This window comes from Silene latifolia, unplaced genomic scaffold (assembly GCF_048544455.1).
Source record: "Silene latifolia isolate original U9 population unplaced genomic scaffold, ASM4854445v1 scaffold_204, whole genome shotgun sequence".
Taxonomy (NCBI): domain Eukaryota; kingdom Viridiplantae; phylum Streptophyta; class Magnoliopsida; order Caryophyllales; family Caryophyllaceae; genus Silene; species Silene latifolia.
Window position 1 is genome coordinate 195,928 of NW_027413166.1, and position 8,575 is coordinate 204,502.

The 8,575-nt window shown below is 40.1% G+C and overlaps 1 long non-coding RNA gene across 1 annotated transcript; it reads left to right on the top strand.

Moving 5' to 3' along the window:
* Positions 1-3,143: 3,143 nt before the first annotated feature.
* Positions 3,144-5,576, top strand: LOC141638654 (uncharacterized). Its single transcript, XR_012542173.1, has 3 exons — positions 3,144-3,471; positions 4,652-4,729; positions 5,391-5,576. It is a non-coding gene; the product is annotated as an uncharacterized LOC141638654 (long non-coding RNA).
* The last annotated feature ends 2,999 nt before the right edge of the window (positions 5,577-8,575 follow it).

The following is an 8,575-nucleotide window of genomic DNA, read 5'->3' on the forward strand; positions in this document are numbered from 1 at the left end:
GACCTCCCGTACGGCTGAAATTGAAGTGTATAATAAACGGTTTTTCGGAATTCCGGGGCCCCGGAACAAAATTCTCCGGAAATCGCATAGGATGTTTCTGGGGTCAGATAAAGCGGCCACGCAAAATTTGAGCACCAACGGAAGACATTTGGGGGTGCCGGTGTGCCTGAAACCGGCATTCGCCGAAACTCGGATTATCGTGAAAAATGCCTTAAAACTCGTTATTTGAGGCTGAAATCGAACACGTTAACTCCTGAAATGAGCTAGGACGCGTGATTGAAAAACAGGGAGAAAAAGAAACCGGGGCCGGTAAGACCACCCGAACGGCTGAAATTGAAGTGTATAATACACGGTTTTTCGGAATTCCGGGGACCCGGAACAAAATTCTTCGGAAATCGCATAGGAAGTTTCTGCGGTTAGATAAAGCGGCCACGCAAAATTTGAGCACCAACGGAAGACATTTGGGCGTGCCGGTGTGCCAGAAACCAACATTCGCCGAAACTCGGATTATCGTGAAAAATGCGTTAAAACTCGTTATTTGAGGCTGAAATCGAAGAGGTTAATTCCTGAAATGAGCTAGGACGCGTGATTGAAAAGCATGAAGAAAAAGAAACCGGGTCCGGTACGACCTCCCGAACGGCTGAAATTGAAGTGTATAATACACGGTTTTTCAAAATTTCGAGGTCCCGGAACAAAATTCTCTGGAAATCGCATAGGATGTTTCTGGGGTCAGATAAAGCGGCCACGCAAAATTTGAGCACCAACGAAAGACATTTGGGGGTGCGGTGTGCGTAAACCAAAGATTCGCGAAACCCGGATTATCGTGAAAAATGCGTTAAAACTCGTTATTTGAGGCTGAAATCGAACAGGTTAACTCTTGCTAGGACGCGTGATTGAAAAACAGGGAGAAAATAAAACCGGGTCCGGTACGACCTCCCGAACGGCTTAAATTGAAGTGTATATAATACACGGTTTTTCGGAATTCCGGGGTCCCGGAACAAAATTCTCCGGAAATCGCATAGAATGTTCCTGGGGTCAGATAAAGCGGCCACGCAAAATTTGAGCACCAACGGAAGACATTTGGGGGTGCCGGTGTGCCAGAAACCAACATTCGCCGAAACTCGGATTATCGTGAAAAATGCGTTAAAACTCGTTATTTGAGGCTGAAATCGAAGAGGTTAATTCCTGAAATGAGCTAGGACGCGTGATTGAAAAACAGGAAGAAATAGAAACTGGGTCCGGTACGACCTCCCAAACGGCTGAAATTGAAGTGTATAATACACGGTTTTTCGGAATTCTGGGGCCCCGGAACAAAATTCTACGGAAATCGCATAGGATCTTCTGGGGTCAGATAAAGCGGCCACGCAAAATTTGAGCACCAACGAAAGACATTTGGTGGTGTCGGTGTGCTAGAAACCAGCATTCGCCGAAACTCGGATTATCGTGAAAAATGCGTTAAAACTCGTTATTTGAGGCTGAAATCGAACAGGTTAACTCCTGAAATGAGCTAGGACGCGTGATTGAAAAACAGGGTGAAAAAGAAACCGGGTCTGGTACGACCTCCCGAACGGCTGAAATTGAAGTGTATATTACACGGTTTTTCGGAATTCCGGGGCCTCGGAACAAAATTCTCCGGAAATCGCATAGGATGTTTCTGGGGTCAGATAAAGCGGCCACGCAAAATTTGAGCACCAACGGAAGACATTTGGGGGTGTCGGTGTGCCAGAAACCAGCATTCGCCGAAACTCGGATTGTGAAAATGCGTTAAAACTCGTTATTTGAGGCTGAAATCGAATAGGTTAACTCCTGAAATGAGCTAGGACGCGTGATTGAAAAGCGAGGAGAAATAGAAACCGGGTTGATACGACCTCCCGAACGGCCGAAATTGAAGTGTATAATACACGGTTTTTGAGTCGGGCCCCGGAACAAAATTCTCCGGAAATCAGATAGGATGTTTCTGGGGTCAGATAAAGCGGCCACGCAAAATTTGAGTACCAACGGAAGACATTTGGGGGTGCCGGTGTGCCAGAAACCAACATTCGCCGAAACTCGGATTATCGTGAAAAATGCTTTAAACCTCGTTATTTGAGGCTGAAATCGAACAGGTTAGCTCCTGAAATGAGCTAGGACGCGTGATTGAAAAACAAAGTGATAAAGAAACCGGGTCCGGTACGACCTCCCGAACGGCTGAAATTGAAGTGTATATAATAATACACGGTTTTTCGGAATTCCGCGGCCCCGGAACAAAATTCTCCGGAAATCGCATAGGATGTTTCTGGGGTCAGATAAAGCGGCCACGCAAAATTTGAGCACCAGCGGAAGACATTTGGGAGTGCCGGTGTGCCAGAAACCAGCATTCGCCGAAACTCGGATTATCGTGAAAAATGCGTTAAAACTCGTTATTTGAGGCTGAAATCGAACAGGATAACTCCTGCTACGACGCGTGATTGAAAAATAGGGAGAAAAAGAAACCGGGTCCGTTACGACCTCCCAAACAGCTGAAATTGAAGTGTATATAATACACGGTTTTTCGGAATTCTGGGGTCCCGGAACAAAATTCTCCGGAAATCGCATAGGATGTTCCTGGGGTCAGATAAAGCGGCCACGCAAAATTTGAGCACCAACGAAAGACATTTGGTGGTGTCGGTGTGCTAGAAACCAGCATTCGCCGAAACTCGGATTATCGTGAAAAATGCGTTAAAACTCGTTATTTGAGGCTGAAATCGAACAGGTTAACTCCTGAAATGAGCTAGGACGCGTGATTGAAAAACAGGGTGAAAAAGAAACCGGGTCTGGTACGACCTCTGTAACATTCCGTATTTGTTATGATTAATTGATGTGTCAAAAGAGTGTGTTAACCGAGTTAGAAATGCGTGACGTCTGTTGGTACAATATACAATACCCTTTTGAGGTTTGAGTATGGGAGCGAACTTCGGGACGAAGTTCATTTTAAGGGGGGAAGACTGTAATACCCCGTATTTTATATAATAAATTAAATGGATATTATATAATAAATTAAACAGATATTATTATTATATATTAATTATTATACAATTCAGATTACAAATTATATCAAGTTAATGGTGAGTCGATAATTACATCCAACGATCGTAAGTTTACGTGACACATAAGATAATTAAGTAAGGATTACGGGTATTGGTTAAATACAAATAAGAAGGCATGCTTGATTATTTTTATGGAACCTAGACTACCCATACTCCCTTGTTCATGCCAGCCCATACTCCAACTCCACGCCTACACCAACTTCTATACAACCATACCCCTTTGTTCCCTTCTTTCTTTTAAACCCGTCAACCCCCACCCTTTTTCCTCCATGTTTTACACACCCCATCTGCGCAAAACGAGAGAGAGAGAGAGAGAGCATGAGCGTTGGTGGTGCAGCAAGGGAGAGCTAGGGCTATGGTCGACCTCCGGTGGCAACCCTGGCGGCTATTATGGCGGCGGAAAAAGGTAAGACTCAACCCCTTTCCCTCTGTTTCGAATCTATAGCTGTTTTATGGGAGGTTGCGTGTCTGTTGTAGTTGTTTCTGTTAGTTGTTGTCGGGGTTTAGGGAAAGTATGGTATGGGACGAGTGGCATGGTGGTTGTTGGGGTGGTTATGGGTGGTGGTAGTGGCAGAGAGAGGTGGCTGCGACAAGGGTAGTACACGGGTAATTCGAATGCGGGTTTACAGGCGAATTAGAGGGTTAGGCTTGGGGTGGCGCCACCATTGACTAGGGTGAGGTCGAGTGGCGGCGCCACTGCACCTGGGTGCACTGTTTGACGATGAACAGGTGGGTGGTGGCTTGGCAAAGGTTAGGGGTGAGCTGCGGTGGTTGCAGGTCGAGAAACAAGGAGTGTTTGGTGAGGCACGGCTGTGAACCAGGCCAAAGGAAGGCCGTGGTTCACCTCGCCGGCGGCCGTCGACTTGATGGGGGTGACCGTTAGTGACGGGGGCAAAGTGGGTGTTTGGGATGGCGGTTGACACGGCCTTGTGGTGGCCGGCGGTGGTGCGTGGGTGAGAGTGAAGGGGTAGCGATGAAGACGGGTTATTTTAGTGTTTGAATCGGGATTTTGGTCATTGTTTAATCACTGGAATTCGTTAAGTTATCGTACGCTTAATTAATTAATTTAATTCCGAGTTGTTAATTAATTAAAGACGGGTTGTGAGTTGTTCAAGAACTAACTCGGGTTCCTCTTAATCGAATAATCTGTTTAATCTTTTAAATATCATATTAGCTATTTAATTCAATTCCCGAGTATTAAAATAATTAAAGACATATCTTGAGTAGGGAATGTTTGAGTTGTTCGAGGTTGGATTCGGGTTTTCTTAAAATAAGTATAATTCGTTTAAATTATTGGGTTGGTTTAAGTTCCGAGTTAATTAAAATAAAATAATAATTTATTTACTAGAAACGAGAATTTGAGACGGGTGTGTTAAAATGAAAAGGTTACTATATCGGGAATGTTCCACTTTAAGAGATTATACTTTAATAACTTCCATTTTGGGAAGTTGGGTCAAATACTAATCGGGTTATTTTAATTATCAGTCGAACATAAGTTGGTGTCGGGATTATATTTCGAGAAGACTTCTAATTGAGAGATCTCCATATTTAGTAGTTAGTAATTATAAATATTATAATTGTTTTAGGTGGCGGATTCGTGAAGGATCGATAATCAATTCATTGCTTTATTTCTGGACTGCTTAATTGGATTGCTGGCACTTGAGGTAGGGGAAATACACTTGTCCTAATATCGTTGTTGTTGAATTGTGTTGGTTGGATTCGTGGTTGATTTACGTTATCATTTATATTCGGAAAGGTGATTGACTGAATTGATCATATCGAGTATGATATTACAATATCGGATAACTGGCATGATTTCATGATTCATTAGTTCATTGATTTATATATATTGTGTTGCATCAATTTATCTTGAGCATTCATATGCATTGGAGTTGGAGGATGATCGTATTGAGTATGATATCATTGATTATTCAGGGTATGTGATACAGTGTGGAGATTATTCAGGGTATGTGATACGGTGGGGAGATTATTCAGGGTATGTGATACGGTGTGGAGATTATTCAGGGTATGTGATACGGTGTGGAGATTATTCAGGGTATGTGATACGGTGTGGAGATTATTCAGGGTATGTGATACGGTGTGGAGATTATTCAGGGTATGTGATACGGTGTGGAGATTATTCAGGGTATGTGATACGGTGTGGAGATTATTCAGGGTCTGTGATATGGAGAGGTGGAGGATGTGACGAATTGGAAATGGAGTTATGTATTTTGTTGTCGTACTTATTTTGTTTTCCCTACTCAACCTCGTGGTTGACCCTGTGTATTCGTGAACACCTGTGATGATCCGTTTTATGGGGAGCAGACTTGACAGGTTTAAGAGATAGGATGGGAGCTTGATGGGCGTGAGACATTGGATCAGACGACTTAGTGGCTAGATCATCATCTAGAAGACTTTCACTTTTATTTATGTCAGTTCTTGTAATTCGAGTTGAAAAGAGTATTTGTAATAATTAAGTTAAAATATTACATAAATTGCCTTGGAGTTTAATTTGTTATTCACTACCTCGGGAAACCGAGATGGTAACAGTCCGTTTTATTAGAGAATGTCTTGACGAGGACTTCTTTTATAAACCGGGGTGTTACAAAGTGGTATCAGAGCGAACGATCCTCAGGCCTAAACCAATGAGCCCAATGAACATAGGAAGAGTCTAAATAAAATGAACAGGGATAGAATCGTTAGGAGCACACCGAGGTAAGGTTTGAGTTAGGGGCCCCTCACACCGAACAGTGGCCCTCTCGATTTGACTCGGAAAACCCCGAGGGTATATGAGAGAAAGGGTAGAAAAGTTGCCTAAGGATTGAACCTGAAATGCATATATCGTTGCCTAAGTGTTAATTGATTGGTGCATTGATTATTGCATAATCGAGTTGATATAAACTTTGAACCCATATATTCTAACCACTCCGCAGGACAACGCTACGGTAAGTATCTTGTATGAATGATGGCGTGATCATATAATGTTGGGAAATGAGAAATAAATTTTCGAGTTCAGGTTAATAATCAATGGAGTGTTGTGCTAGTCGTGAGCATGAAAATAATTGCAAGTCGATGATAACTACCTAGGTGGATGTTGAATGATGTGCTGATAGTACCACTATGACTAAGTAATATGCGGTTATGTGATCCCAAAGCCATGTTAGTATAGTATTGTGATAGTAATTAGAAACACTATTTGAATTGCATGTTTATAGTCATAGCAATCGTGAGTAGATATACGGAATAGATCGAGATGCGAAGGGATTCTATGGGATACATATTTAAGTAAATACAGTGTGAGATCCAAGTTGGTATGGGTTAGTAGCGATAGTGTAGTTGTAAGAATTGGGACATAGGAAATGAAAGACTTAGTGATGAAACTTGTGTTGGTTGATGTTACTCTTTAATTGACGTTACTGCCATTTCCTTTTCGTTCATTGTCTAAGGATAAAAATTTTATGAGAGATAGCCTCGTGAGTTAGTGTTCATTTGACAATGGTTTCATGCTTATATGATATACGGATTAGGAGTGATAAATACTTTAAGTGAACTATGGTAAGGAAGTTCCCGTGCGGTGATGTTTGACCAACGATTTATAAAATTCTCATTTAAATTGTATTAATAATTTGCATAATTTCAACTCCACCGATCAAAAGAGTCGCATGCGTTTTCAAATTGATAAGCCACGAAAAATCTTGATGTCTCAATATTAAATAATGAGTTTTGCAAACTGACCCAAGTTTCAGACCAATCATTGTCACATGCTTGTCTTGACCAATTGAATTACAAAATTCTTTTAAAAATGGAATTCTTGTGCTTTCAACCTAATTTTTTTTTCCCTGTGTTTTGAACTCACCGTGTTTTATAAAAGTAATATGAATCAAGTTTTAATCGTACAATTATTTATTCGCGATTTTTGGAAGGTACAACGTAAATCAAAACATTAAAATGTGCATTCTATGTTGAATTTTCATACAGTTGTTTGATTAATTCATGAGCCTTAGGAATGTGAAATTATAATGTCGACATGACGATTGTAGCGCACATGTTCAGTGGTTATGTATCTCAACCAGTGATAAAAATTAAAACCTAATTGATAATATTGTTGGCATGATAGTATGAGTGAAATTGAATAGTTTAAATTGATTCTTAATCGAGGGTGAAGTGTTTATACGAGTCGATTGTTTACACATATTAATATACATTTGACACGTGGTGATACCTCTGAGTGCTCATCATAATTGCATGGTGGTCGGATACATATAAATATAAAACTATGTTGTCGTATCTTGGTAAAGTTGATGATATTAAAAGTAATTTGGTAAAGTTGATGATATTAAAAGTAACTTGGTAAAGTTGATGGTATTAAAAGTAATTTAATTGTGCTAATATACTCACATGAATAATTACAATAATTATGTTTAAAAGTTTACACATGGATGGTAGTAATGATTGTGTCTAAATGATCACACGTGTAGAGTGTCATCTGAGTTCTAATGTCTTCCATATAAGTTGTGTGCCCATAGTTATAATTATTATCTTCATCGCAATAAATGATTTCAATTGAACCTAAACCCGTGACGCGATAATAAACAAAGTGTGTTATTTCGTATTGGAAATGATCGTCATTAGATCGTCATAAAATGCTAAAGAGATTCTTGCAATTGTAGGAGTATGATATAAAGGAAATTGTTGATATAATACGACGATTGGTATATCTAGATTCTGGAGTCATCACTATTAATTATATTCTAATAAAGATTGTTCATGATAACTAGGTTGGCAATACTATAATGGGATAACCCTTTTATGATTCACATGACACACATTGGTTTAAATGATAGTTGTTATAGTTACGCTTAATTGAGTCATGAATATAACTGAGTAAAGAAGTGCAACTAAAATCCTGATGATTGAGGTAATAGTCGTTCATTAGTAAAGATAGGACTGAAATGAATAAGCTGAATCTGTAAGATTATAATATATGAGTCGACGCCCAAGCTTGTTTTGTTGGAAGGAATTGAATTAAGCTACCTGAGTTTGAGTCTCGTAGTAAGTTGTAAAGGAATTCTACAGACGGCTATGTTATACGAAGGATATTAAGAATTTGATCACCGTCCAATATGAAAATAAAGGTTTTGAAAATGAAGTTAAACTTGGTCATGTAAGTATAAATTCGGAAAGAGAGTTCCAGCAAGTGTCTGGTCGAATGGTTTCATGATCGTTGCTAAGTCTGGAGTAATGAAAGTAGAACGGAGTCACAGGTGGTGGGTCAAGTTAGTCATATTGTTCGTCCATGTAGCGAATTGGTGGATTATGGTTGGTTACGAATGTCGAAACGGGAAATGTGATTTGGTGATTTAAATGAGTTACGTGTTAACATGGTAAGTTGATATTAGCATGACAGGTAACGAACAATGGTAAAAATTGGTGTCGATAAATACATTAACCTTGCATGTCATTGTGTTGGGTGCAGTTAAACATATTTAATACCAATAACGAAATTTTAT